Here is a 26,461-nt window from a genome sequence, read left to right as displayed (position 1 = left end):
TAGAAATACTGATTAAAATTCTCAGCTATTTCGGCAGCGTCCGTGATAATCGTGTCGCTAACTTTTATTTTGGTAAGTGCATCTTTGGGTTTACTCAAGTGCCGCCAAAATTTCTGTGGATCAGACTTGAGAAACTCTGCTAAAGTGTGCGAAAATATTTAGTCCTGGCGCTGCTCACTTTTAATAACAGGTCATGTTTGATGTCTTTAAACAGCGGCGTTGACGTCCCATGCTTTTTACGATATCTCTTAAGTCTAAGCTTAATATGTATAATTTCACGAGTAATCCATGGATGTTTCCGCTTTTTAAATGTTTTTCTGTCTGGAACGTAATCTTTAATACAATGCCTAAGCACATTAGCGAACCGTTGCCAAGAGCTTTCCACATCACATGTAATCACAAGATTTTCTTCAATATAGTCAATAATCGCCACATCGTCAGCTCTAATAAATTCCTTAACTGTAGCAATATCGAGCGCGTGTGTTTTTTGACTTTTGAACTTTTTAGGAAAAAAAAACTAACTTATGATCAGATATACCGGGTTTAATTGTAACCGTTCCTTCTCTAAATCTTTCGCTAATGAACAGCAGGTCAAGAATTGATGTTTCGCGAGTGCATTCAGTAACTATTTGATCAAGACCAAGAGCAAGCATAACATCAAGGATAATATCGCTCGTTTGCGATAATCCAAAAGACAGATTGTTCCAATTTAGTAAAGGCAAATTAAAGTCACCCGTTACAATCACATTCTTGTTTCGTAACAACAACAATCGATCATACAATTTACTCAAGAAGCTTTCATCAGCATCTGGAGCACGATAAACCGCACACAAATGAAACGCTGTTTCCTTCACTTTGATTTTAAAAAAAAGGCTTTCATGCTCAGCAATCTGGGTTTCGACGTCAACATCGACACAGGATTTAACAACAGCAACACCACCCCCTCTAGATCCTCGGTCCCGCCGATATAACCGATAACCTGGTGGGACGATGTCATCGTCACTGATTTGCTCGTGTAGCCAGGTTTCAGTTATGACGCACACGTGCGGATCCAAAGAGAGCAAACATTCTTCCAGTTTTTCTGTTTTGTTTACAACGCTTCTTGCATTGAGAGAAACTAACCGCACATCGGACGTATCTGTCCATTAACTTTCAGATAAAGATGTGGTGTTGCGTTCTATCAATGTCCTAGAGTTTAGAACAGCATCCCATTCATAGAACCGCCCATCAACCTTCAACTTGTCATAAATCAAGGAAACCTTACTTCCAGCCTTTTTTTCAAGTTTTGCACTTTGCCAAAGATGCTTGCGTTTGCACAACGTTTCCACGCAGTAGTCATTATCGATTCTAATGTTTTCTCCTTTTAGTTTAGACACATTGCTCCAGACTGCTTGCTTTTCCCTATAGTCCTGAAAGTACATTATGACGGCGATTAGAAGAACTTTTCCCCATTCTATGAATTCGAGCTACAGATGAACACTGCACTCCCTTGTTTAGCGGAGAAAACATCATCGATAAGAGCCGCCGCGGTGGCTCAGTGGCTATGGTGCTCGGCTGCTGGCCCAAAAGACGCGGGTTCGATCCCGGCCGCGGCGGCTAGAATTTCTTTGGAGGAGAAATTCTAGAGGCCCGTGTGCTGTGCGATGTCAGTGCACGTTAAAGAACCCCAGGTGGTCGAAATTTCTGGAGCCCTTCACTACGGCGTCTCTCATAGCCTTAGTCACTTTGGGACGTTAAACCCCACAAAACCAACCAAAAACAACATCATCGATAACTTTCCTGCGCAAATCCGACTCTGATTCAATAGGATCATCCTGTATGCCAAAAACAATCAAATTTTATCTCCGACTTCTATCTTCTAGATCTTCAAGCCTGGCTTGATGCCGTGTAAGTGCATCCTGCACACCATTCAAAGCTGTGCTTATATTTTCAATGTCATCTGTTTTCATCCGCAGCTCTTTTACGTTTGCCTCTATGTTACTTAAGCGATCACCAAAGTTGCCCAGTGCTCTTTCTGTAGCCTCTAAATGAAGTCTAATGTCTTTCTGCCCCTCAATGAGTGTCTAAAAACATTTCATCAACTGTTGGACCTGGATTCATCTCTATATCTCCACAAATAAGCAGCATACATGAGCAATAGCAGCTATAGGCACAGTTCAGACACGTGCGTGGGCACGTCAAGAGAACAAGAAACCGATCGTCAGATCGTATGGTGCAAACATAACTAACCTGTACCAGGAAAAGACGTAGCATTTTGAGCACCTTGCTTGCAGCGCTTTCGCCGCGCCCACTGAAGACGGACGGGTGTGGTGCCGAATTTATAGGGCCAAGGGTCGATGACGTCACGGTCGACAACGTCCGATATCCATGCACCTGTGGCGTCCCCACGGCGACGATGCTGCCCGATGTGTTATCTTTGATGACCAATTCTTCTGTTGTGGCTTGATGAAGCTTGGCGATAGTCTGCGAAGGTGCATGCGTACTTGACAGCAGCAGGACCTGTACCAGGAAAAGACGTAGCATTTTGAGCACCTTGCTTGCAGCACTTTCGCCGCGCCCCCTCTCAGCACGTTGTTCGTGACAGAATCAGGCGAACAGTGCAGGTCTTTTTTCCTTATAGCTCTCACTGGCATGATACAATTAAGTGGATTGAGGGGCACAAATTTTGGTATCAAACCTATTTGTACACTTGTTTCTGTGGTGAGCGAGCTGACACTTGTTGCTGGTTTTGTTTTTAAGGTTTAACGGCAATATCTTTGTATTCTATATGGCAGTAGCTAGTTCTAGTCCACTTTGCTTCTAGTCATTATATTTGCTGCAAGCCAATTGCCATCTGTGATCCATTTTTCACTTGTTTTCTCTGATACATCCAGTAGTAAACCAGTCTGAAACAGTTTACCGTAATTGTCTTGGCTAATGCTTTACCACTAGTGTCATAGTCACATATGTGGTGTTTTTGGAGTGAAGTGCTCTGGGTTTGTTTAATACAAATAAAACTATCCCCATTATGTTTTGTTTTTCTGAACTGAAATTATTAATAGCCAATGTACTGCAACTACTGTTCGTAATAGCTGCCACGTCTTTTTTTTTTATGAACCCTAGCAAAAATTCAGGGGGCACTTTGACTGTCTAAAGTACGTAGAGGCGGAAGCGTTTTCTGCACCACTTTGACTGCTTCTGTGGCACTGATGGGGTCACATATAATTGAGTACTAATTACTAAGTGATGAGAAACCATTTAATTAATGGTTAATTACTGATTAATGCTGGAATACTAATTAACTGCTAATTAATGACGCTTAAGCTTTGCCATTAGGAGTGGAACAGCGCTGCCAGGGAGTCGATGGAATGCTACCGATGCCTTGCCCTTTCAACGCAACGCTTTTTGAGGAAAGGAATTCTCTGTCGTCTCGGTGGACACCTGAACCGCACCGTAGAGGAAGGGAGGAAGTGGGAGTGAAAGAAGAAAGAGAAAGAGGGCCGTAATGAAGAAAATGAAAATTGTATTTGAGGAAAGGAAATTACACAGTAACTGTCTCACATATCTCGGGAGGCAGGGAGGCACTTCAGGGAGGCACTTCACAAAATTCAGGGAGGCACTTTTTTGACCTAAAATGTGGTCACTGATGTGTGGTTAAGATGTTAAGCTTCGCCTCTAAGAGTGGAACGAGACAGCGTCTTTCAACGCTGCCGGGGAGTCCATAGAACGCCATCGCCCATTCGGTTCTACGCCTCGCTCGTCGGTAAATTGATTTTTGAGGAAAGGAAATGTATCTGTGTCTCATATCTCGGTGGACACCTAAACCCCGCCGGAAGGGAAGGGAGGAGGATGGCAGTGAGCGAAGACACCGTATTCACTAGACGCGCCTTTGTTCATTCCAAACCATCGAGCTGGCGTGGCGGAGTGGATAGCATGCTCGTCTCGCACTCCGAAGACCGGGGTTCGATTCCCGAGCTCGACCAATTTCCTACTCGGTTTTATTTATTTATATGGCCTGACTAGAAATGTTAATTAGGCTAATTGGGTAATTAAGCAATTAACTAAGCTCAGTCCCACTTACTTGGAGCATCACTATTCGATCCCTTCAATTGGTTGCATGGTTACTAGCCAAAGTATAATTGGCCCCGTTTGAAATTCGCGCACTCTGACGTCACGACCATTTCGACCAACTGAAAAGCGTGACATTTCTGTCGACAACTGCTGCTTACAACGATGAGACATTAAAGGCTTCCGCCTTAATATCTTCAGACCAATTGCTGTCCTTTTAATTAATTCGGGCCTGTGGGATCCGTGATCATTTTCTATGTAGTTTTTGGACTAGTTGCAAACAAAATTGCTCTCAGTTGCATTTAAATGTCGCCAGTCTGCTCCAAAAGTGCTCTGAAATAGCCTAAAAAGTGCTCCAAACCTGATCCAAAGTAGGGATTTTGCTGCTCCAAAGCTGCTCCAAAATAACACTTTTGGTGCTCCCGTGCCTGCTCCAAAAAGCTGGAGCCTGCTTCCACCCCGGATAGTGAATGTATGGAATCTTTCCACTTCAATGAAATTGGCATCCTTTTCCAGCTTAGTCTTCAACGTGTTCAGACATGACTACTCGATAATTACAGCAACTTATTAGAAATTCTAGCTTATAGGCTGCTGGATCTCTATGCAGGCTGCACTGCTGGGACGATCAGGAAACCAAACTGAAGTTTGGCGGCATGACTAAGGCTCTTCTGCTTTTTAAAAGGAGCGACAGCTAGATGGGCTCTCTCTCGGGGGTTCCATGAAGCAGCGCTAGTAGACAACTTGCCTATCTCTGCCATGTTTTCTGCGGACGATTGAAAGGGCACTCAGTGAGCTCATTTCATGTGCTGCTATGCTGGGGTTCGTGCACCTTTTAGTCTCTTACTCAGAAGTTTATCCTTCGAGCTTTTGCACGGCAAGCATGCAGTTTATTTTATTATTTATTTTCAGTACACCCTGCAGCACCAAAGCTTTATAGCAGGGGAGTGGGTACAATGTTAAAGTGACGAGCAGTTGAATAAAATCACATGAGATAAAGAACAAAGGGGGAGTGAGGGTTGACAAAGGAGCAATGTAGACAGATAAATTAAACAAATAATATACAACCAAAGAAGCAGCAGTGCATTTGTTCAACTAATATTTGAAAGAACAGTTAAATCACAAATCATTGAATAGCCATAAAAATACATCACGATGAGCACTCGCAGCTCCAATTGGCAGCTTGTTCCGGTGAGAAATAGTATGTATAGGATACCACATCGGCTGAAGAAGCAGCTATCGCACTGATATCCAAGAATAGCAAGGAAACGATTATGTCCGACTCATACGTAGCGGTACGTAGTTATATTAGGGGCCGTGTGGGCGTTCCATGTTGGAACATTTTCGAAACGTCCAATCCCCAGAATGTCCCGATGGTCTGGACACTAGGGCACCTCTCAACGACGGCCAATGGGGTGGCCAACACAGCTGCTCAAGCTGCCCTCCTCCAAGCATCTGGCACGCAGCCTCTCTCTGACACCATTAACGATGCCTCACCTTTACTAAGCTACGCTGAAACTAAAGATTACGATAAGATTATTACAAGGAAATATTTTCTAGCTCACAAAAGCCGTAGCGAATTTGAAGAACACATCATCCGGCGGCTACAAACTGTCCAATCCCTACTTTATGAGCTAATGGTATCAAGACATATGCGATTCATTCTGCCCCTTCTGTGGAGCACCTGGCACACTATTTCACACAGTTTGGGAATGTCAAGAAAACCCAGAGCTGGGCAGCAATCTTGATCCAACATGTCGCTGTCCTCTCGACCAGAATTCATTAGGACTTGGGAGAGTAAAGAGCACACTTCAAAAATATTCACTGCCGCGAAAAAAAAAGGCAGCCAGAATGTCGTCAGAACTCCATAAGTTCAAAAGAAAATTTGAATTTCCAACACTTTGCACATAAGCACTTAATTTTTGGCGCAAAAAAAATCACCGCTTAAGTCAGAATGGCACCTTTTAAATGTGCATAAGGTTTCGCTTTTTGGCGTTGCAAAGAGCACTTTTTGTGGTTTCTATGCAGAAATCACCCCTGGCTGCCCTGATGATGTCCCTTCTGCGACGCCGTATTTTCAAGTCTCGTCGGGACTGGAAGAAAGACTGCATTATTACAGCCGGCTCCTCGAGTGGGAAAGGCTGAAAAAGCAGTAAGTAAAGTATAAAATAACTAGTTTTTTTGTGCATGTCAAGGGATGACACATCGCATCGGCATGTACTGAATCCGCTTGTCTCAAGGGTAAGGGAGGAGACATTCAGTGCTCCTTGACCGCTGCTAAAGTGGTGTATTGAGCTCCCACTCACAGACCGACATTCGACAAATAAAGGCTATAACTGGACACGCTAAATTTGCATGATGGCCTTTTGTGATTAGTAGTAGGTGCAAAGTCGCGTGGACAACCTCAGCACACGATACATATAGATCCCATATTAAAATTAAATTTCTGGTGGCCGATTTTTTTTCTATTGTTTGAGCAGACAATGGCATGATATATATTAATATCTCAGGAACTAATTGGCCTAGAAATGAACACATTGCATATTTGAAATCAGCAGAAAAAACTGAATAAGTTTGTGCAGTTTCATTGCATTTGGTCTGTAAATAAAAAAATGTTTCAAGACCCATGTCCCCCCTTAATGTGCACTGACATCGCACAGTAAACGGCCCTGCAGAATTTCGCCTCCATCGAAATTCAACCGTCGCGGCCGGGATCGAACCCGCATGTTTCATGTCAGCAGCTGAGCGCCGTAACCACTGAGCCACTGCGGTGGTTCAAAAGTTGTTTTTTAGGGGTAAAGTATGGCTTTTGTGGTCTAGTGTCACCATTGTTGGCAGACACTAGAAAGCTGATGTATTGTCTTGGGTAGTGTGCTGGGTAACTAATTTGCACGTGTGTTCGAATACACACGTGCACGTGTGTTCGAATAGTGTTCTAATTGCTTTTTCATTCTCTTATTGCTTTTTCTCGTCTTTAATACCGTCTTGGTTTTTGTGTTCTTATGTCTTGGCAGTGTGGGACGCGGCCATGGGGAATCGTTCCCTGAATGAAGAAGTGGGGACCATTCTCCGGTCCATTCTTACAAGCGAGAAGTTGGGAATTCTTTTGCGCCGGCTCGACGGTAAGCGTCTACACGAGGTTTTTGCACTGAAGTAAAATTGAGCCGTTTGTGTCTTTCTGAGCAGTCACTGTCGGGGACCGTTCGATTCGTGGCGTCGCGGTGATTTCGAAAATTTTGTTCAGCTTACTTGACACGCTGGCGTACGCTCTTGCAGAGGCTTGAAAGTTCTGAATTGAATGTGTCGTTGAATGACGGCGCAAAAGACGCCGACTTGAGACGCGCTCGCGTACGGTCCTTCTGACTGCGGCCAATGTCAAGTTTTCACGTACTGCATACGACATATCTTATTTGTCAAAACCTTTTCGGGGAGTTTTTTTTTTTTCATTTTATTTCCTCTTTGCTTGCTTATCTGCAGTTGGCGGATAGGGCGAGTTTAGTCTCGGTCATGCAGTGGTTCATTGTGGCAGGCTGTTGATATCAGTACAGGAAGTGATTTCTTTTTTTGTTGCTGCCTGGGCTCTGTGGATTGTGTATCTGAAGGCGAAAAAGATACATAATATACAGCGTAAACGAAAGCTTGCAGTGTTCTGTGTGCCTTTGCGGCTTTCATACTTCTTTTATCAGTTCGTGGAAGCTAATAGGGGCCTGTTGGCTTGCATATAGTGTACTGCTTGGCTTGAAGCCAGCCTGTCTTGCTTTCCGGTCAGCATACTAGTCAAGTGCTATTCAGCACTGGTGTGGTCACACCTAGACTACTCGTAGTTGCCCATTTTGGTGGCTAGGTTGCTGTGACATTTGGCTGTTAATCCCAGGATCACAGAATCGAATTCCGGCTGCTGCGGCTGCGTTTTGATAGAGGTGAAGTGCAAAAATATCCTGTTGCGTGCGTTGCCAGCGCAATAAATATCCCCCACATAACCTATATTAATCCAGATTCCTCCACCACGGCTTCATTGCCCACGTGTTGCTTCGGAGCGTTATATGCATACCTGCCAACTCTTCCGAATTTCCCGTGAAATGTACGAATTTCGACCAGTCTTACGATTTTACGAATATTACTTGAAATTTTACGAAAAATATATTATTTGTGAAAAAAAATGTGACAATGTATTAAAACTACACTCTGGTACCGTGCGCCGCCACGAGAGGCAATACGTGTTTGTTTGCCCTCGCGCGATCATCATCACCATCAGCAGCTGGAACGTTGTAGTGACTTTTATCGTCTACTATTGGGGCCGCGAATCCATATCCAAAACTCGGTAGCACCTCCGCTAAGCCTTTGCCAACCTGTTGCCTTTGTGCGCGCGGGCAGTGCTGTTTGGACTTCTTGTGTTGGCCTCGCCTTTCGTGCCATCAGCTACCGCGTCCGACAGTGCGACTCCCGTGTTTTCTGTAGCGGCGTAGCATTACAATGGCGGGCTCAAAGCCGCGAGAGTACTTTCAAGTGTTTTTGAAGTGGTTCACATTGGAATTTCCGTGCTTCGTGCCGTCGAAGAAAGGTGAGAAGTTTGGATTTTGCACCACGTGTGCGTGTGACGTGAACATTTCACATGGTGGCAAGTCTGACATTAAGGTCCACATCGCTTCGAAAAAGCACCAGGGATACGTGCGAGCCGCGGACAGCCAGCCAAGCCTGACAAGTTTTGTACGCAGCGACAGCGACCTCGGTGTGATTCGCGCAGAATGCCTCTTCACGGCGTTTTTAGTAGAGCACAACATCCCGCTGAGTGTCAGCGATCATGCTGGACCGCTTTTCGGGAAGATGTTCCCGAGGTGCGAAGAAGCCAAACGCTACGCCTGTGGACGAACAAAGACAACTGCAATTTTTCGGGAAATGGCCGCCAGCACGGAGACTCCTTTGCTGGATGCCTTAAAAGAACAGTTATTTTTGATCGCTGTGGATGGCAGTAACAATAGAGATACACAGCTTTACCCTATTGTTGCGATATATTTCGTTAAAGAGACTAGGAGAATTGAAAGCCGCCTTTTTGCCTCTGGACAATCCAAGGGGAAGCGAGCGGCCACAAGATTGGAAAGCTGATTCTGGCCGAGATCAAGTCCCGGAATTTGCCTCTTGAAAACCTACTGGCTCTGTCTTCGGAGAGTGCCAATGTCATGGTCGGCAAAAAAACAGCGTCTCTACAGTATTGAGAGAGGCTCAACCAGCTTTGATTGGGGTTGGTTGCCCGTGCCATCTCATCAACTTGGCCGCCCAAAAAGGAGCTTCATGTCTTCCTGTAAAGGTTGATGAGGCTTTGAGTGATATTTTTTTTTATCTGGAGAAAAGCTTGAAAAGGAAAGATCGACTTAAAGAGTTCCAAAAGATGCATGATGTCTAGGTCAGGAAGGTTTTGAATAGGGGTGTGCGAATATTCGAAATTTTTGAATATAATTCGAATATATTTATAGTATTCGTATTTGATTCGAAATGTAAGTATTCGTGTTTCGAATATTCGATCCGCCGCGAATATTCCTACCCAGCCGAATATTCTATTGCGAGCACCGGCGTTCATTTCGGTCCGCAAGTCCTATCAAAAGAGACAGCAATATAGCGGCGCTCAGAGGAATGCGTAACGTTGGGCCATGCAGTTGCTGACTATGCTGGTGAGCTTCTTTGTGGCTATGCCTGCGAAGCTAGTATAGTCAGAGCTCTGCACGAAATACCTCTCAATACGTGCCAGTTCAGTGCCAAGTGAGAGGGCATTTTTGTGGCTGGAGAAGTCTCTTCAGCTAGAAGGGAACTAGCTACTTCTGCCTGACCGTGTGGAGCAGCCGGTTTTCCTTCACGACAACCTTTTATGTTCATCCCAGCAACGCGCTTTTGTACTTATGGCAAGCTAGCCTTAATCAATGCTGTGTACTAGCCATCTTCTCTGATATTTCCACTCTTCTATGAATAATGTTCGAGACTTTGATACTTTTTGTGCAGCCACACACATCTTTTGTGTTCATTTCATCACTGATAGTTGAACTGTGATGTTCTTGGGTGCTCAAATGTTTTGTAGTGGTTAAATGCATCTGTCCTTGATTATTCGATATTCGATTTGATATTCGGAACCAAGTATTCGTGTTCGATTCGTATTCAAAAAATTTGATATTCGCACACCCCTAGTTTTGAAGCATTTGCAGACACGTTGGCTGTCTTTGGGGAAGTGTTTGAAAAGGCTGCTCGACCAGTGGAAACCACTTCTTAGCTTTTTTTTTTATCAGAAACAAAGCAGTGCAACAAGCAGAGCTTGTTTTTAGAGCCTTACCAGATTCCAAAGACTTTTTCACAAACCCCCAAGAACTCTGCACCAACACCAAAGTCTGCTGCACACCTTCCCAAGACTGCTGCAGACCTCGGAAAGAAACACGCCGACGGTGATGGACTCTCTCTAAAGAGAAAAGGAGCTCACTCTGGACCTCAAGCAAAGAAACTGAAACTTCATGCCGAGGAATCTGGAGAAGCCACCCACGTGACCCGTGAAGAGCGCCTGTTTCTTTTTTTGTCATCGGAGCTAAGCAGGGCATGCAGTCTTTTTCTCCAAACTGTAATACCACTTTTTGAGAAGACAAACTGCCTTCTTCAGGCACAGGCTCGTCAGATTCATGTACTGAGGGCCCTCTTAAACCACCTTTTCGAGGACCTCCTGACTAGATTTGTGCGCCCAGGTGTTCTCAAGGGATGTCATTCATTGCTGGCAGTTGCCTATGGAGCTGAGGAGAACCAAAAAGATGATGAAGACATAGTCATTGGCAGCACAACCTACTCTGTAGTTGAGACGCTGAGCACAAATGAGAGAGAGCAGTTCTTCTCTGCCGTACGTCTCTACTTCACAGTAGCATGTGATTATATTCGCCACAAGTTTCCTCTAGAAGACGCCAACCTCAAAATGGTTGAAGTTGCTCAAGTGCAGAGTCTAGAAACTGCTTCATTCAGCAGCGTACGTCATTTTATTATGACGTTCCCTGCTATTCTGCCCCAGCAGAGTGGCGAATCAAGAGAAGAGGCAGTCGACGGACTTGAAGTGGAGTTTGCCAACTTGCAGGCATACAAGGTTCCAGCAGACATATTGAATGAGCCAAGGTGCGACGTGCAGTGGTCACAATTGGGAAATGTTAAAGATATCGACGGATCGCTCAGATTTAGCAGAATTTCAGTGGTTATGCTGGGCATCCTCTCCATTCCCCACAGCAATGCTGAATGCGAGAGGATATTCAGCACTGTCAACAAAACTCCAACGGAGTTTCGCTCATCTGTCTGTGAGAAAACACTCGAAAGCCTGCTGATGGTGAAAGGGCACCTGAGTGGAACATGCTTTGAGCAAACTTACACAGAGAAGTTTCTCAAGCAGGCAAAGTCTGCAACAGCAAAATCATTGCAAAAATAAATTGTAATCCAATGGGCCGATGGAGTTTTCGCTCATTACTCTCTCTCCAAAACACTGATTTCACTTGCGGATGTGAAATGTGAGTAAGCTTGCCCCAAAAGCTAAATCGTAGAAACTTCAAAAAAAAAAAACGTGCTGCACCCCCCCCCCTCCGCCGCCGCTGCCGCGACGGTTTTACGAATTTCCACATGGTCAGGTTGGCAGGTATGCCGTTGAGACTGAGACCACTATCTCCACACTCTCTAAGGGTGGGAGGAAGCATAAGGGTGAAAAGAGGTGACATTGGCGAAGATGCGTTCAATGAAGGCGGAGGTTTTAGGACTCTAACCATGCTTGCAGACATCATTTCATACAGTTTTTAGTGGTGGCCCCAATGATTATACATCGGGATTGGAAGGTATTTAGACGCGAGATATACAAGTATCTAAGTGTACGCACAAATCGTGGGGTAACTGACTGTGATGCCGGCGAGAAAAATTAATGAAAATATGAGAAATGCCTTCTCATGAATGAAAGGTGCTCCCGGATACAATAAACAGTAATTGATTCGAGCATTCTTAAAACATGGAGTTGTTTTGGGCACGGTGTTGGCAGGTGTTAGTAGCTAAGATCCGGCAGACATCCTGTGCTTGTTATTTAGCAGAGGGAAGTGCAAGGTTGCTCCAGGCGCCAGTTGCAGTAGGAGTAGTGAAAGGAATAAGGGTTGGATAAGAATGCAGGGCGGGAGGGGGTGGATTTTCGGAAGCATGCAAAGTGACCAGGATCACTTGGTGTGGAAAGCATCTGAACCAGAGTGGGGACAATAGTGAGGTACAATTCATTTCAGGTGCCTAACCTCTGTTATAGCTTGACTACTTGGAGGAGAAGAATCTAGCCCCTCGCTAAATTTTAAAAAGAAAAAAGTTAGGAAATGCAGGGAGAGTGGACTTGGGAGAGTATAGAGCACACTTCAGAAATATTCACTGCCGCGAAAAAAAAAGGCAGCCTGAATGACGTCGGAACTCCATAAGTTAATCCAAATAAAATTTGAATTTCCACCACTTTGCAGATAAGCACTTCATTTGGGGCGCAAAAAATCGCCGCTTAAAGTCAGAATGACACCTCGTCGGGACTGGAAGAAAGACGGCGTTACTACAGCCAGCTCCTCGAGCGGGAAAGGCTGAAAAGGCAGTAAGTAAAGTATAAAATAATGAGTTCTTTGTGCATGTCAAGGGATGACACATCGCATCGGCATGTACTGAATCCGCTTGTCTCAAGGGTAAGGGAGGATCAATTCAGTGCTCCTTGACCGCTGCTAAAGTGGTGTATTGAGCTCCCACTCACAGACCGACACTCTACGAATAAAGGCTATAACTGGACACGCTAAATTTGCATGATGCCCTTTTGTGGTTAGTAGTAGGTGCGAAGTCGCGTGGAAAACCTCAGCACATGATACTTATATATATAATATCTCCATGCAGGGCAAATGTAGAGTACGTCTGAATTATTATTTGGGGAAATGAAATGAAGCTTTCTTGTCGAGAGGAAAAGTGGAGGGAAGTCACTCATTTGTCAGTGAAAGCCGGATCAAGTTTACCGACGCATTATTTGCTCTAAATTTGTGTCATAACTTATTTTCCTAGTTTCGTGGTTTTACTCCGTTTGTTTCTTGTGTAGGAGGTGTTGGAAAACCTTTTTTCTTCCCCACAGCTCCCATTTAAAATTCAGAGGGTGTGTGGACGGCGTCTACGTACGGAGCGTAGGTTAGATATAACGAACAGCTATTGGAGCCATCTCCCGGATGCAGATCTTCCCGCATCATTGAGCGAAATACTTCTGGCATCTGATCTCTCATCGCCTAATGGCGCCAAAATTTGAACACAGATGACGTAAAACAATGAGAGAACAGTGAAAATAGGCCAGCCGGCCACGTGATGAGTAAGTGACATATGCGACTGACACTTAGGCCCGCCAATCAGATGCAGCGGCAGTGGGGGAGGGGGCAGTTGAAAGGCTCTGAAACACCTTCCCTCTTAATTTGGCGAGCCCTTCCCGGCGAATCTTTCATGCTCACATCCTACTCCGTCACCCACACCTGCGTATACAAGTTGATAGGTGGCTATTGGTTACATTCTTTCAGACCTTAGGCAGCTACCATGGCCGCGGCCAGTAAGCCGCATAGCTCCGGCGGCTCGGGAAGCTCCGCACCGCTAGGCGGCGTGCAAAAAAGTGAGAAAATGAGAGGGAAAGGCGCGAACACGCTGAAATTCAAATTCTGACGACAGATAACTGAGCTTCCACAAAGTGCATTAAAAAAAAATCTTACTGGACAATATTCCTAACGCGGCGTGCTTTAGCATCCCATGCATACCGCCGCTTTATTAGGGCGCCATTTCAGAGCTCCTTTAAGCGCTGGGGACGATATGGTGTTGATGCGGTGCCTTGTGATTCTCTGGTATCGCAGGCATTGCTGAATGTAACAAAGTGCGCTTGCACAGGATTGAGTAGTCTTGATTACTGGTGCTTTTCTGGTTATAGCAAGCAGTGGAGGAGTTCTTTTGGGAATTTCAAGAGATGCGAAAAACGCGAGGACAACAAGGAATGCAGAATGACAAAATGGCAGCGCAAAACGAAAGGACTGCGCAGCTCCACGCGTATCGTTCTGCGTTTCTCATCCTCGGCTTGCTACTGTTGATGATTGTTTCGTGTTGTTTAAGCATCTAAACCTCGCCAGGTTTTACTTGATCGTAAGGAAGTTTTTGCCGGCCTGTTTTTACCGCCTCAGTTCTTTGTTAAATGTCAGACATCACACCGTATAAAAGACACCAGGGGAGTGCGTGCGAAGATGCAGCGTAGCACCGCCAGGAATCTGTTTTTGTGGTTATGTCTGTCCACTTCGGCAACAGGCCGCAATATGCACGGTTGTGAGGTCTCTCCAGGCGGCACACTAGCGATGCGGCTGGGACGGGCGACACGCTTCGCTTGCAGCGTGGCGACTGCGGTTTCGCTGCAAATGCTCTCCGCCAATAATCGCTCCAGCCGAGCGCAGCTTCTGTTTTAAGTTTAGCATCATGTTTCTACTACCTATGAGATGAGGGGCCGCGTCCGTTTCCTTGTTGTCCGCCGCAACGCTCAATTTAAACAAAATAATCTACCCTCATGAAAATTAACATAAATTCTGTCTAGTGAAAGGCCTGAGCACAGCGAAGACAGCGATTTGATACTTTGCGTGTAGAATGCCCAGTGCCTATGCTTTGCTATAATTTCGTGAAAACTTTTTCGGTACAAATTCTCCGTTTAGGCACCACTCTGATGGTGGCCAAAGCTGTGTTATGCATTAGAAGTGGGGTGCATTTGCGGCAATTTGCGGTAGAGTCGCTATGAAAATGTTTCGCATTCCTGGACTCCTGGAGGTATTGCAAGCACTACGCATGCTTTCTATGGTAAGATTGAAACACTGTTCTGGAATCGGGGAAGGTTTTAGCCCTCCCATGCCCAGCTTTCCTGGACATGTACTACTTGCGCCATCTGTCGGCAGTGGTGGCGACACGGCGCATAACTGAATGGGAAGGGGTACAAAAAAATCGTAAAACTTGAAAAAAAGCACCTACAAGAAATGACCCAGGGATTTGTGTAGTATACAATTAGATGCGGAATGTGTCAAAGTGCTGTTCTGTGCTGTTAATACACGAGGTTCCCAGTGCGTTTGAATACTGTACGATGCTGCCTAGCGGTGGGGGCCGCATTTTGCCCATTTCTCAGACTCTAAAATTGTATAGCGCCGCAACACAGATAGATATAGAAAATGACCCTCATTTTTGGGAGAGGCACATAACTGGACTCCCGGGACAGTGGACACCTTACTCGTGCTTTAAGTTATCAGCGTGTAGCTTGGAGTCAAAATTTCTGTCTAGTGTAACGCGAAAACATTTAATAGTGTACTTAATTTTGGGGAGGTGTGTTCGGAGCTCAAAATATATGAGTAAAAGTCTTTTGTTGGCTGCATATGTGCCCTCATACAGCTAACTTTAATGAATATTCAAGGTGAGCACCACTTTTGTGCATAATACGATAATCTTTTGATTGGTATCGTAATGAATTGCAGCTGGATGTGGCCCTCCATTTTCACTACATTTTTTAATGATAGAACTTTGGTGTGGGGTGAACTAATATTTGGAATTTCAAGTGCATATAAAATATGTGTGTTGCATGGTTGAAACTCATTTGAATGAATTTATATTTGAGAACCTACATCTTTCCATATTCCATATTGATATTTCCATCTCCATATTTCTATCTATAGCGCTTTCGTCACGTGGGTGTAAAGTGGTGTTCCGGCCGACGACACTGGAAGAGTTGCTGGTGAGGTCACAAGTTCATTTTTAGAAGCACTAGAAATGCTTTTTCAATTTATTTCATCATGAAACTGCACATAAAACACCACCAAACAACTGTTAGGTCTATAGTGAAAGCATGCGTTGGCACATAACGTATGCATGCATAATTGCAGCAGCATCCAAAACAGGATTGAACAATGGTGTAATCAGTCGGAATGATAGAAAACTTGTGTCAATGCAGGAATGATATAATTTGATTACAACGCGTTGGCTCCAGGGAGGCACCTCAACTTATTTAACTAATCTTTGAAAGATGGAACCTCTTTATGGATAACATGTTGAAATCAGACTTCTGTCGGCAAGGTTTTCCTTATTTTGAACCATGGTACTGTAAGAGTGATTGGCCATGCGTGTTTCCGTTAACTGCTAAATTGACCTTTTTTTTTGTGTCATATTTAGTGTTGTGGTTAGAAATCACAAGCACGCCGAACCATAATGAGTGATTATTACAAATTTCCGGATCGTTTGAAATGGAGACAATCAGTTAAGAGGATTACGTGAACAAAAGTATTTTTACCCTGAAAAATAAATCACTGTTCGAAAGCAATAGACCTGATGAGGGCATTATTCACACCTCTAATTTTTCCAGTCGAGCAGTTGGGTCCTAATTGGTTTTAGATGTGCAAAGCCATGGTTTGCAATGGTATGCGGTATGGGAATGAAAGAGAGAGAAGCAAATCGTTTTTAATACAGGAAGATGAAAACGCCTTCAGCTTTGAGACCATAGCCTGCTAGTGCCAGCTTAGGGCTTAAGTTATCAGCGTGTGATTCGGAGTGAAAATTTCTGTCTAGTGTAACGCAAAAACATTTAATGGTGTACTTAATTTTGGGGAGGTGTGTTCGGAGCTCAAAATATATGAGTAAAAGTCTTTTGTTGGCTGCATAAATGCCCTCATACAGCTTACTTTAATGAATGTTCAAGGTGAGCACCACTTTTGTGCATAATACGATAATCTTTTGATTGGTATCGTAATGAATTGCAGCTGGATGTGGCCCTCCATTTTCACTACATTTTTTAATGATAGAACTTTGGTGTGGGGTGAACTAATATTTGGAATTTCAAGTGCATATAAAATATGTGTGTTGCATGGTTGGAAATCATTTGAATGAATTTATATTTGAGAACTTACATCTTTCCATATTCCATATTGATATTTCCATCTCCATATTTCTATCTATAGCGCTTTCGTCACGTGGGTGTAAAGTGGTGTTCCGGCCGACGACACTGGAAGAGTTGCTGGTGAGGTCGCAAGTTCATTTGTAGAAGCACTAAAAATGCTTTTTCAATTTATTTCATCATGAAACTGCACATAAAACACCACCAAACAACTGTTAGGTCAATAGTGAAAGCATGCGTTGGCACATAACGTATGCATGCATAATTGCAGCAGCATCCAAAACAGGATTGAACAATGGTGTAATCAGTCGGAATGATAGAAAACTTGTGTCAATGCAGGAATGATATGATTTGATTACAACGCTTTGGCTCCAGGGAGGCACCTCAACTTATTTAACTAATCTTTGAAAGAAGGAACCTCTTTATGGAGAACATGTTGAAATCAGACTTCTGTCGGCAAGGTTTTCCTTATTTTGAACCATGGTACTGTAAGAGTGATTGGCCATGCGTGTTTCCGTTAACTGCTAAATTGACCTTTTTTTTGTGTCATATTTAGTGTTGTGGTTAGAAATCAGAAGCACGCCGAACCATAATGAGTGATTATTACAAATTTCCGGATCGTTTGAAATGAAGACAATCAGTTAAGAGGATTACGTGAAGAAAAGTATTTTTACCCTGAAAAATAAATCACTGTTCGAAAGCAATAGACCTGAAGAGGGCATTATTCACACCTCCGTTATTCACACCTCATTATTCACACACCTCGCACGACTCCGTTGCGATCCCGCGGCGGAATCGAAACCGCATAGGCGCGTTGCCACAGAGGGCGAGAATACCTCGCGAGCAACGGTGGTAAGCAAGCTAAGAGCAGCGCCAATAAAGATAGAGATCAACTTCGGCAGCCACTGCAAGATAGTGCTGCCAAAAAGAAAACTCAAATTTCGCGCGACTCCGTTGCGATCACGCGGCGAAACCAAAACTACAAAAGGGGTGTTGCCGCAGTCTGTGCCGCTGCGCTAAAGCTAGACATAAGTTCTGCTTATCTCCGTAAGAAGGCAGCACAAAATTCAAACACTTGTTGTAAGTCCAAAGAGGTGGCAGCACCCCCCAGTGAGCACGCATTGTTCTTTTGGCGCAAAATTTCAAACGGAAGATCGAAACCGTACCCGTACGGCAAAGACCTTGCGGGACAGAAAACCGCCGCCGTACATATACGGCAAAAACCTTCAAAGGGTTAATGGAATTTGACACCCCAAAGTGACTCAGGCTATGAGGGACGCAGTAATGGAGGGCTTCAGATAGTTTCGACCACCTGAGGCTCTTTGAAGTGCACTGACGTCGCACAGTACATGGGCCTCTAGCATTTCGCCTGCATCGAAATGTAACCACCATGGCTGGAATCGAACCTGCATCTTTCAGGTCGGCAGATGACAACCGTAACCACTGACCCACCGCGGTGGTTTGAGGGGAAAAGCGGAGTGTGCGCAGGAGAGAAGGAGCAACACAGTGAGATGTCATAGTACACCATACGATGCATATGAGTTGAGGCATTACGGTGCATCATTGAGAGCAGCGGAGCGTAGAATCGGGACGCGCAGGCCAGCTGTGGCTCAAGCAGTGCTATGGGCTAGGTGGTACGGTGCCTTGCAGAAATCTGTGCTAACAATGCAGCTGATACAAACCAGCTGCTTCCTGATTCCGGGAGGAAGAGCCTTCCTTGCCAGTCTCAAAGTTGCGGGCAGGGCAATAACACAGTGACGATAAGACGCTTGAGTGTCAGCAGGACCTCGAAAGCTACACCTGTGAAGTGGTGAACGGCATGAGGTGCGTGAAAACCTCCAGGCATGCATTTCGTACAAGAAGCTAGCCCTCATACTTGCCACGTAACGGAATGATTGCATGCAAACTGGGCAGTGGCCACAGGCGGGTGTCTTGTGGTCCTTATGCAGGCTGCCCACATGAATGGTGGCCGCACCCTCCGGCAGCTGTCACGTCTCAAGACGGACGGGTTTGTGAGCCTGCACTCCATCCAGAATTCACAGTCGTCCAGCACCCCCGAGGGCTCCATCGACATAAACGTGGAGTCCCTGTCAGGTTAGTTGTGCTCTACCCCAGTGGGGTGGAAGGAATTTAAATTTCCGCTTGTAGTTAATTTTCGCAAACGAAGGCCAAAGGATCGAATGGGACTAATTGAGAAACCAGATGCAGTAGGTGGGCCAGGGGCTGAAAGAGTGTTCAGCTTCTGAAAAGAAAAGAAAGAAAAAAAAAGAAGGCAATAGAAAAATGCCTTCGAGTTCAATGCGCCATGTAATTCACTATAATAGAACAGTAAATTTGAAGTTTTAAAAAAGACTGATAATTCAGCATGAGTTTTTTTTTTTTTCTGATCCCTCAGCTCACTTGAGGGGGGAGCTTATATAATATGTTATGCAACTTTTTGCCGACAGCTTTCAATAAATTTTGCAGCAGGAAACTTGCTAGGACGCACGCCATTGGTCTGTCTTGACATCAAACTATGCAATAAGGGCAAAATTATTATCCTGCCTATCATAGAAGTTGAGTTACAGGGTTTTGAATTTGCCACTTCACCTGATGCCTGAGCAGAGTGCCTGAGAGTGGTGCCTGAGCAGAGGCGGATGTCACTTCTTTACCGCTTTCAGTGCAATCGTGCATCCTCGCGCACCACTAGCCGTTCCTTAACGGGGGAGGAGGGTCTTAAAAACTTGTTTTGTATTGAGGCTGAAGCCTTTAAGAGTTTAGGTTTAATTGAGGACAACGTACCAATGTATGGAAAGGATCGTAGAGGTATATCGGGTTTTTGCATCATAACTTTTTTCAGCAGGGTCATCTCATTCAAGAGTTAGTTCTAGTGCCACTTCAGTGTGGTCGTCTCTTTTCCATGACGTCATTATCTCCACATTACAATACCTTTCTGTAAGTATATCTATCTTATGGCAACACTTCCCTTTTGTTCCGTCCTCATGTTGACAAAATGATATAGGCTACGTGCCATAATCAATTTTAATGAAAACTGAACGGCTGCCCGGAAGGCCAAACAAAATTTCACTCTGCTGTGAACGACAACCGCATTAAACGGAATTTCATTAAAGGAAAACCACTTAATCTGAAAGGGCCAGAGAAGACCGCCTGGAATTAAATCGGATTGGTGCAGTTATAGCGAAAGTGAAAAGTGCTGTTGGATGCAGGAGAGGTCTGGGATGAGTTTTCCGACAACGTGTTTTGGTCTAATGATCCTAATGATCTGTATCTCTTTCAGGCCTCAGTGGAGGGGACCTACTCTGCGGCCTTTGCTGCTCGGGCCTCAGTACAGGCTTTCCAGCATGAAGATGGTCAGCGCCATCCAACCAACACCTCAGGATTGGCGGAGCAGGTACTACAGTCATTGTCGTTGTAGCAGAGGGTACTGAGGCTCTTCCCGTAGGGTAATCGCGCCACAGACTTGAACGCTTTTATAGTGTTTAAATCTGGCGAATTCGGTTGAGCAACTGTTCTGATGGAAAAACAAGCTCTTTCTTATGTCTTCTCTTAAATGACTCGTCAAGATCAGAGGTTCGAATGCCTGAATTTGTGCTCAGTATGGGAAGATGTTTAAGTCTATTTAACTGGCTGACGCTTGGTTCTGATCACTGGCCTTTCGCATTGCTTTTTGCGCTATCCTCGAGGTGCTGGGGTGCATTCCTGTTTGAGAATTACGTAGCTTGTTGTGTGCCCTTCGTGAAGGTACAGTGTTTTCATTGTCCAGTAATACTATCTTTTTTTGCGAGTATTCCGTCGTTACGATATTTCAAAATAACGAACGATTATTCACGACCCCACAAACTTCGTTGTATCAAGATTTCAATTTTGACCCTACGTTTCAATCGTAGCATGGATATTTTTCAGGGTCTTTCGGGTAGCGTTAGTACTTAGCCTCTGCAAAAATTACTTGCTTGGGAAGGAATTTGCCGTCGAAGAGGAGCATTGCTGAGGAGGATTTACCCAACAGTCTCGCCCCGACAATTTCGACAATTTCGGGTTAAGTTCCGCCAGTAGTTCTTTGGTCTTGAGGCCTGGCCCAACTCTATGGATGACTCCCCGGATCACATCATCCGGCGCGCTATGTACGTGTTGACTTCGTAGTTGACCCCCTGGATGCTGAGTTGTCTTATTTGCTTGATTTGTCTTGCCGTCTCTTCGGATGGCGTGCTCGTGATGATTATGTTGGATCCTCGGTGGACACCCGTTGTTCAGTTGTAGAGTAAGGGAGGAAGTGGGAGTGAAAGAAGAAACAGAAACAGGGGCCGTAATGAAGAAAATGAAATTGAGGAAAAGAAATTACGGAGGAGGTCGCGCCGCTGAGCAGAGGAGAGGCCACAGTTGGCACGATCCCAGCGCACGAATGGACACGGTGAGCATGGACAGACACCACGAGCATAGATAGACACCGCGAACATGAGCCATTAAAGGCTTTCGCCTTGGTGTGGACGCTGGTGCGGACGCTGATGCAGTGGCTTCTCAAACTAAATCTGAACGCATACGTTTCTGCGGAAAGATGCACTTCAGGATCTATTTCCTTCGCGTTTCCTTCATAGCCAGAGAATGCGCGACACAAGTCGCACCATGATTGACATGAATGCTTAATGTTTCACCTGAAGGAACTCAATTGCCATAGCATGATGGTCAGTGTGATTGGGCAAGACTGTGCGCTTGCGTCCTAATGCGTTAGGGGTTATGTACACCTAGTGGTGGTTAGGAGAGTTAGGATGAAGGCACTACGCTTCACCTGCCATCCACAGCGGAGCAACTTACTTTGGCAGAACTCCACGCTGGCTACTTTAAAGGTTCTTCTAATTAATGTTGAACCTTATGAATCTTAGGAGTGCATTGCTTTGTTGCTAGCTCTTCAAATGTACATTGTGCATACCATTGTAAAGATAACTGCCCTGTGTAACATGACAGGATGTGGATTAGTTTGGTCATTCCACATGCGCGATGACCTTTTATTTTGAAGACATTTCACAGCGGTTCATAAATGATGGCCGTACAAGGGTGTGAGGCGCGGTAACGAAAGAATGGAACACTTAGTACGCAAAATTCCACAGGATACAGTGCTTGCAGCAGACGTTTTTGTCACGAGGGACTGCAGCCCAGTATATAACCACAGGCTTTTTAATTATGGTTTGTTTCTTTTAGGGGGTATTAGTATCTGCCAAAGCTGACGCCGTGCATTTGTTGTTTTGCAGTGCACGAAAGCTTCACTGCCTTTGTTTTTTCTGCAAAATCGCCCTCTTGCAGTTGTGCCCATCTGTTTGATGCTTTATAGCCGCAAGTGGAAAAGGAAAGAAGAATCGCAGTTGAACTCTGCATTTTCTATTCCTCAAGGGAACTATGATATTTTAGCAAAATTCCAAAAATGTTCTTGGATTAACGGCCTTGTTTATCACATCAATTCTTCTGGATTCGTGCTAGGCCACATGTATCTCGTAGGATTAAACATGATCTGTTACCATTCCAGGATCTCAGCAACACCTTAGTTTTGGCAAATCATCCCGGAGCTATCAGTTTAAAGCTTGCAGCATTGGCTTCTACAGTGGAGCCAGCAATCTGCATGATGCCATTCACTGACACTCTATTTTCCAACCGGTGGTGGATTGTTTGAAATTGCTGAAATGCGTGGGAGTTATCATACATAGCATTTTCAGGGAAGAGAGCAATGGCAATCGTGAAATAATAATTTTGTATTTTTCCTTTCTGGAAATTTAGTGGGTGAACAGGTAGCTGAAAACGTGCTTCATAACCAGCCGTTCGTTAAGCAAGATGTAAGATTGGGACCCTTAAAGAGGTGTACCCCTGATGGTGGTATAGTTTAAATGTGTGTTGAATGTGCCCTTTCTGATCTTCTGCCGATGATGGAGAGGAAATCACTCTTCTCTGCTGCGTTGTTTGCTGGTCCTTTCTGATTTTTTAAATGCAGCTATAGTACTGGTAGTGTCCATGGTTGATTGCCACCTTGAACAGTTTATCAAGAATGCCATTGGTCATAAAATTTCATTGGCCTTTATGAAGTAAAAATTACTTGAGATTTAGTGTCGCATTGTTTAATTTGCATATGCGTAGTCATGCATACTATCTTTATTCTAGGCTGTGTGCAAAGGCGGCATTGAAGCTACGTTCTTGCAGTGTAGTACTGCGATCTTAAACGTTTTGCCTTCGAGAATGCAGTGCTCAGTACGTTCGTTGCCTTAGGTACGGCCGCCACGGTTGTCACTGGATAGGGCGCTTGGGTGTTGACCCAAATGACGGGGGTTCAATCCTGGCCACAACAGTCGAATTTCAATGAAGGCGAAATTCTAGAGGCCTGTGTACCGTGCAATGTCAGTGCATGTTAAAGAACCCCAGGTAGTCAAAATTTCCTGAGCCCTTCACTATGGTGTCCTTCATAGCCCACATTGCTTTGGCACTCTAAACTGCCACAAACAAAAACCATGGTGGCTATGGTTGTGGTGCTCTGCTTCTGAGTGCATGGAGGTGGCAGGCAATCAAGGCCGCAGTGGCTACATTTCCATAGAGGTGAAACCCAAAGACGGCCTGCGGTGTGAAATGTCATTGCACGGTAAAGATTCCGAGGTGGTCTAAATTAATCTGGAGCCCTCCGCTAAAACCTTTTTTATTGCCCATGTTAAAACCTATATAATAATAGTGGTAGTATTTTTTAAAATATGTACCCCTGTAAGTGGCACGTGGCAATGACAACGGAACTAATTCAAGCAGGTTTTCGAACTAAGGAGGTTGATGAAATGTTCTTTCATGCAAGCATATTTAGGAACAGTGTTTGCTTTTTCTGCATTCGGTATTTGGAGGACTCCTTCAATTACTCATCACTGCAGCTGTGCCTCCTGGCTGAGGAAGACTGGGGCCAAAAATGGAGTTCATAATGCAGTGACGTCGGGCCCAACGTGATGCCTTTGCATTCTTCTGCAAGCGCTCTTTAATGTTTCCAGAATAGTATATTAAAATCTTTCACCTTTCATAATTGTTTCTCAAGAATGTTGGACATGGGTACTGAGATGTTTTCAGTATTACAACAGAATGAAGTCGACCAACAGTTCTATTTTGTCTACCCTTTTTAATGTCATTTAGGCCTGGCTCAGACAACTACCAATCGCGCTTATAAATTTTGACATTACCTGCTGTATGTTGCCTTCAGCATTTGACTGTAGTGGTAGAGTCACAATCATATCATACTTTTTTGAAGTGCATTGCACTATTATGCTGAGATTTGTGCGGGCCACTTACAGTGTTAATCTCATAATGATTGCAACCATGTAATGATCACACCTGAATTTTGGTGGCAAAATTCAATTTTTTTTATTCCCCGCATAATGATGGACTTTGAACTTGCCGCTGCATTTTATGTGCCAAGTCTAGCCAACGATCGTACTTCACAGATGGCACGTGCAGATGACCATCTTGCTCTGTTAGCGACCATTTTTTTTTTGTTTGTTGAAATTTTGCTGATGCTGAAACGTTGGTGTTGGTTGACCTACAGTCACTCAGGCAGTCTAAACACAGATACCAAACTTAACTGACTGCGGTTATCTCGAATCATGATTTGTTGTCGTCACAAGGCTCGCCACCATTCTGAGTTGCGCTGCAACGAACACAGTGATAAGCCCTGGGTTACGGGAATGCCAAAAAAAAATCACTCCTTGAGGACTGCTGACCTGTACCGAGTTGCTGGTAGGAGTAATAATTGCAATACAAGGTAGTTTTATGCTCCCAGCCCCGTAGCAGGTGCCGCCATTTCAGTGCAACTGGCCCGATCCGCTTGCACGCCAGTGCCACTGCTAAGGTGTCGCTTAAATCAATCATATATCTTTCATTTAATATGAAACCATGAGGTTGTCAGTGAGGCAGTGCCATAAGTAGACAATGTAGCATAGCTTTGGTCAATTCAAAGACTCTGTCCTCTGTGGCTTCGATACGAAACAAGTTAGGCCTAGCGATGACTTTGGAGTAGCACGCCAGAGCGCCATTGACGGTGGCGCTTGCAGCGAGCGTTGCGAACGTGTCACCTACTTAAACGCTGCAGCAGGGACCGCAGATTTTTCAGTTTAAATGTGGTAAAATGATTAGCTTGAATGCTGTGGGACGTTGCTGCAATGCACTGTTACTGCACCTTCGGACGAGATCGAACTCTGCATAAAAGTGTCATCGCACGATACTATACACACTGCCTATTTTGATTTGTTGCTCTTGAAACATAATTTTGTGCAAAGGAAAGTATGTTCTTGAAGCGGGCCACCTCGTGCACTTCTCGCTCTGACACCTACGTGCACTTTCTGTCTATAGATGCCGCCACCTTCTTGGTTAATGACCTAAACCGAGGTTGCCAAGCACGGTTCGCGATAACCGCAGTTTGATTGCTGTGTGGATAGTAGTAACCACAGGTAGCGAAAACTGTGGTTAAGCGCACCCGTGTGACAAGGGTCTGACTTGCAACTTGTTGGCATTTTCGGTGCTGAAAAATTTTAGGACGAAATTTACCCCATACAACGATCGCACCTCTGCAAAAGGCACTGCTTTCGTTGAAAATTATACTTTCAGAGAAGCCTACCATGTATCAGTGTAGCCTGACTTAGCATTTCCTTCGGCGTCAAAGAATTATTGAGATCTGGGCTTGCAAACGAAGGTTTTTCCGGTTTGAAAATTTAAAATAAGATGAGACGAAAGCGTGTTTCACATACCCAATGCCACAAATTTAAGGGTCTTGTGTTCTAAATTTTTTGCAGATGTCGTCTGAAACACTTGCATCGCGTACAGGGGGGGCCGAAGAGGCACAGCGCCCACTGGTGTGAGTGTCTACGAGTGATCTTAGATGTGAAGAGGAAGACATGGGAAGTTGCACCGCTATTATTTAAGGTCACTGCCAGTTCTAACGATGAAAACAGCCAAAAATGTCAAGGAGAGGCTATGCCCTTCATTTGTTAAAACTTTGGAAGGATATCCGTGCCTGACTTATTCAGCAATGTCTTTTTAACTCTCCAGTCTCAAAGAAATTGCTTTTTTCGGCTTGAGTATGCATAGAAGTTATTTTCAGCTGGCCTCTCAGTGTAATTTTGAATTTGCTACTTCACAATTTCAAATGCGGCCCTTCTCGAGGACGTAATGGCTCTTTACTGTTTCACTCTTGATGAAGTCAGTAGCCGAGCAGACTTACTTGAGTTCATTGTAGGGTAGATTCTTTTTCTAGATTTCTTGTATTCTAAACACTTTTAAGCCTTTTCTGCAAATCCTCAGATGGCGAGATACATTGAAAGCTGCGTATAAACGTGCACTTCTGGGTTTATTTCTTTTCAGTTCCCCTGAAATTGAAAATTTGTCGCCTTACTTTTCCTGAACTTGAGGAGTTAGTATCCATCAAATCAATTATTTTTTTTTTCAGAAGCATGCGGATGATGTTTATTTAAAGGACTGCAATGCAGATGC

At 44.5% G+C, this 26,461-nt stretch overlaps 1 protein-coding gene across 17 annotated transcripts in view; it reads left to right on the top strand.

Annotated features, from left to right (window-relative positions):
• LOC149357439 (uncharacterized) overlaps window positions 1-26,461 on the top strand; it is a 478,435-nt gene that overhangs the window by 426,389 nt on the left and 25,585 nt on the right. The window contains exons 26-31 of one of the 17 annotated variants that reach the window (XR_016291830.1): window positions 6,073-6,196; window positions 7,059-7,166; window positions 12,528-12,649; window positions 15,762-15,820; window positions 17,037-17,095; window positions 18,922-19,066. The exons of 15 other annotated variants lie outside the window; for them this stretch is intronic. The gene's annotated coding sequence lies outside the window, so the exon portion shown is untranslated. The remainder of the gene's footprint in view (window positions 1-6,072; window positions 6,197-7,058; window positions 7,167-12,527; window positions 12,650-15,761; window positions 15,821-17,036; window positions 17,096-18,921; window positions 19,067-26,461) is intronic. One more of the 17 variants, XR_016291829.1, reaches the window with a different exon arrangement.

Source organism: Amblyomma mixtum, chromosome 3 (genome assembly GCF_055824585.1).
Source record: "Amblyomma mixtum isolate Tamu chromosome 3, ASM5582458v1, whole genome shotgun sequence".
Lineage (NCBI taxonomy): Eukaryota > Metazoa > Arthropoda > Arachnida > Ixodida > Ixodidae > Amblyomma > Amblyomma mixtum.
This window is presented reverse-complemented; position numbering and strand designations above follow the sequence as displayed.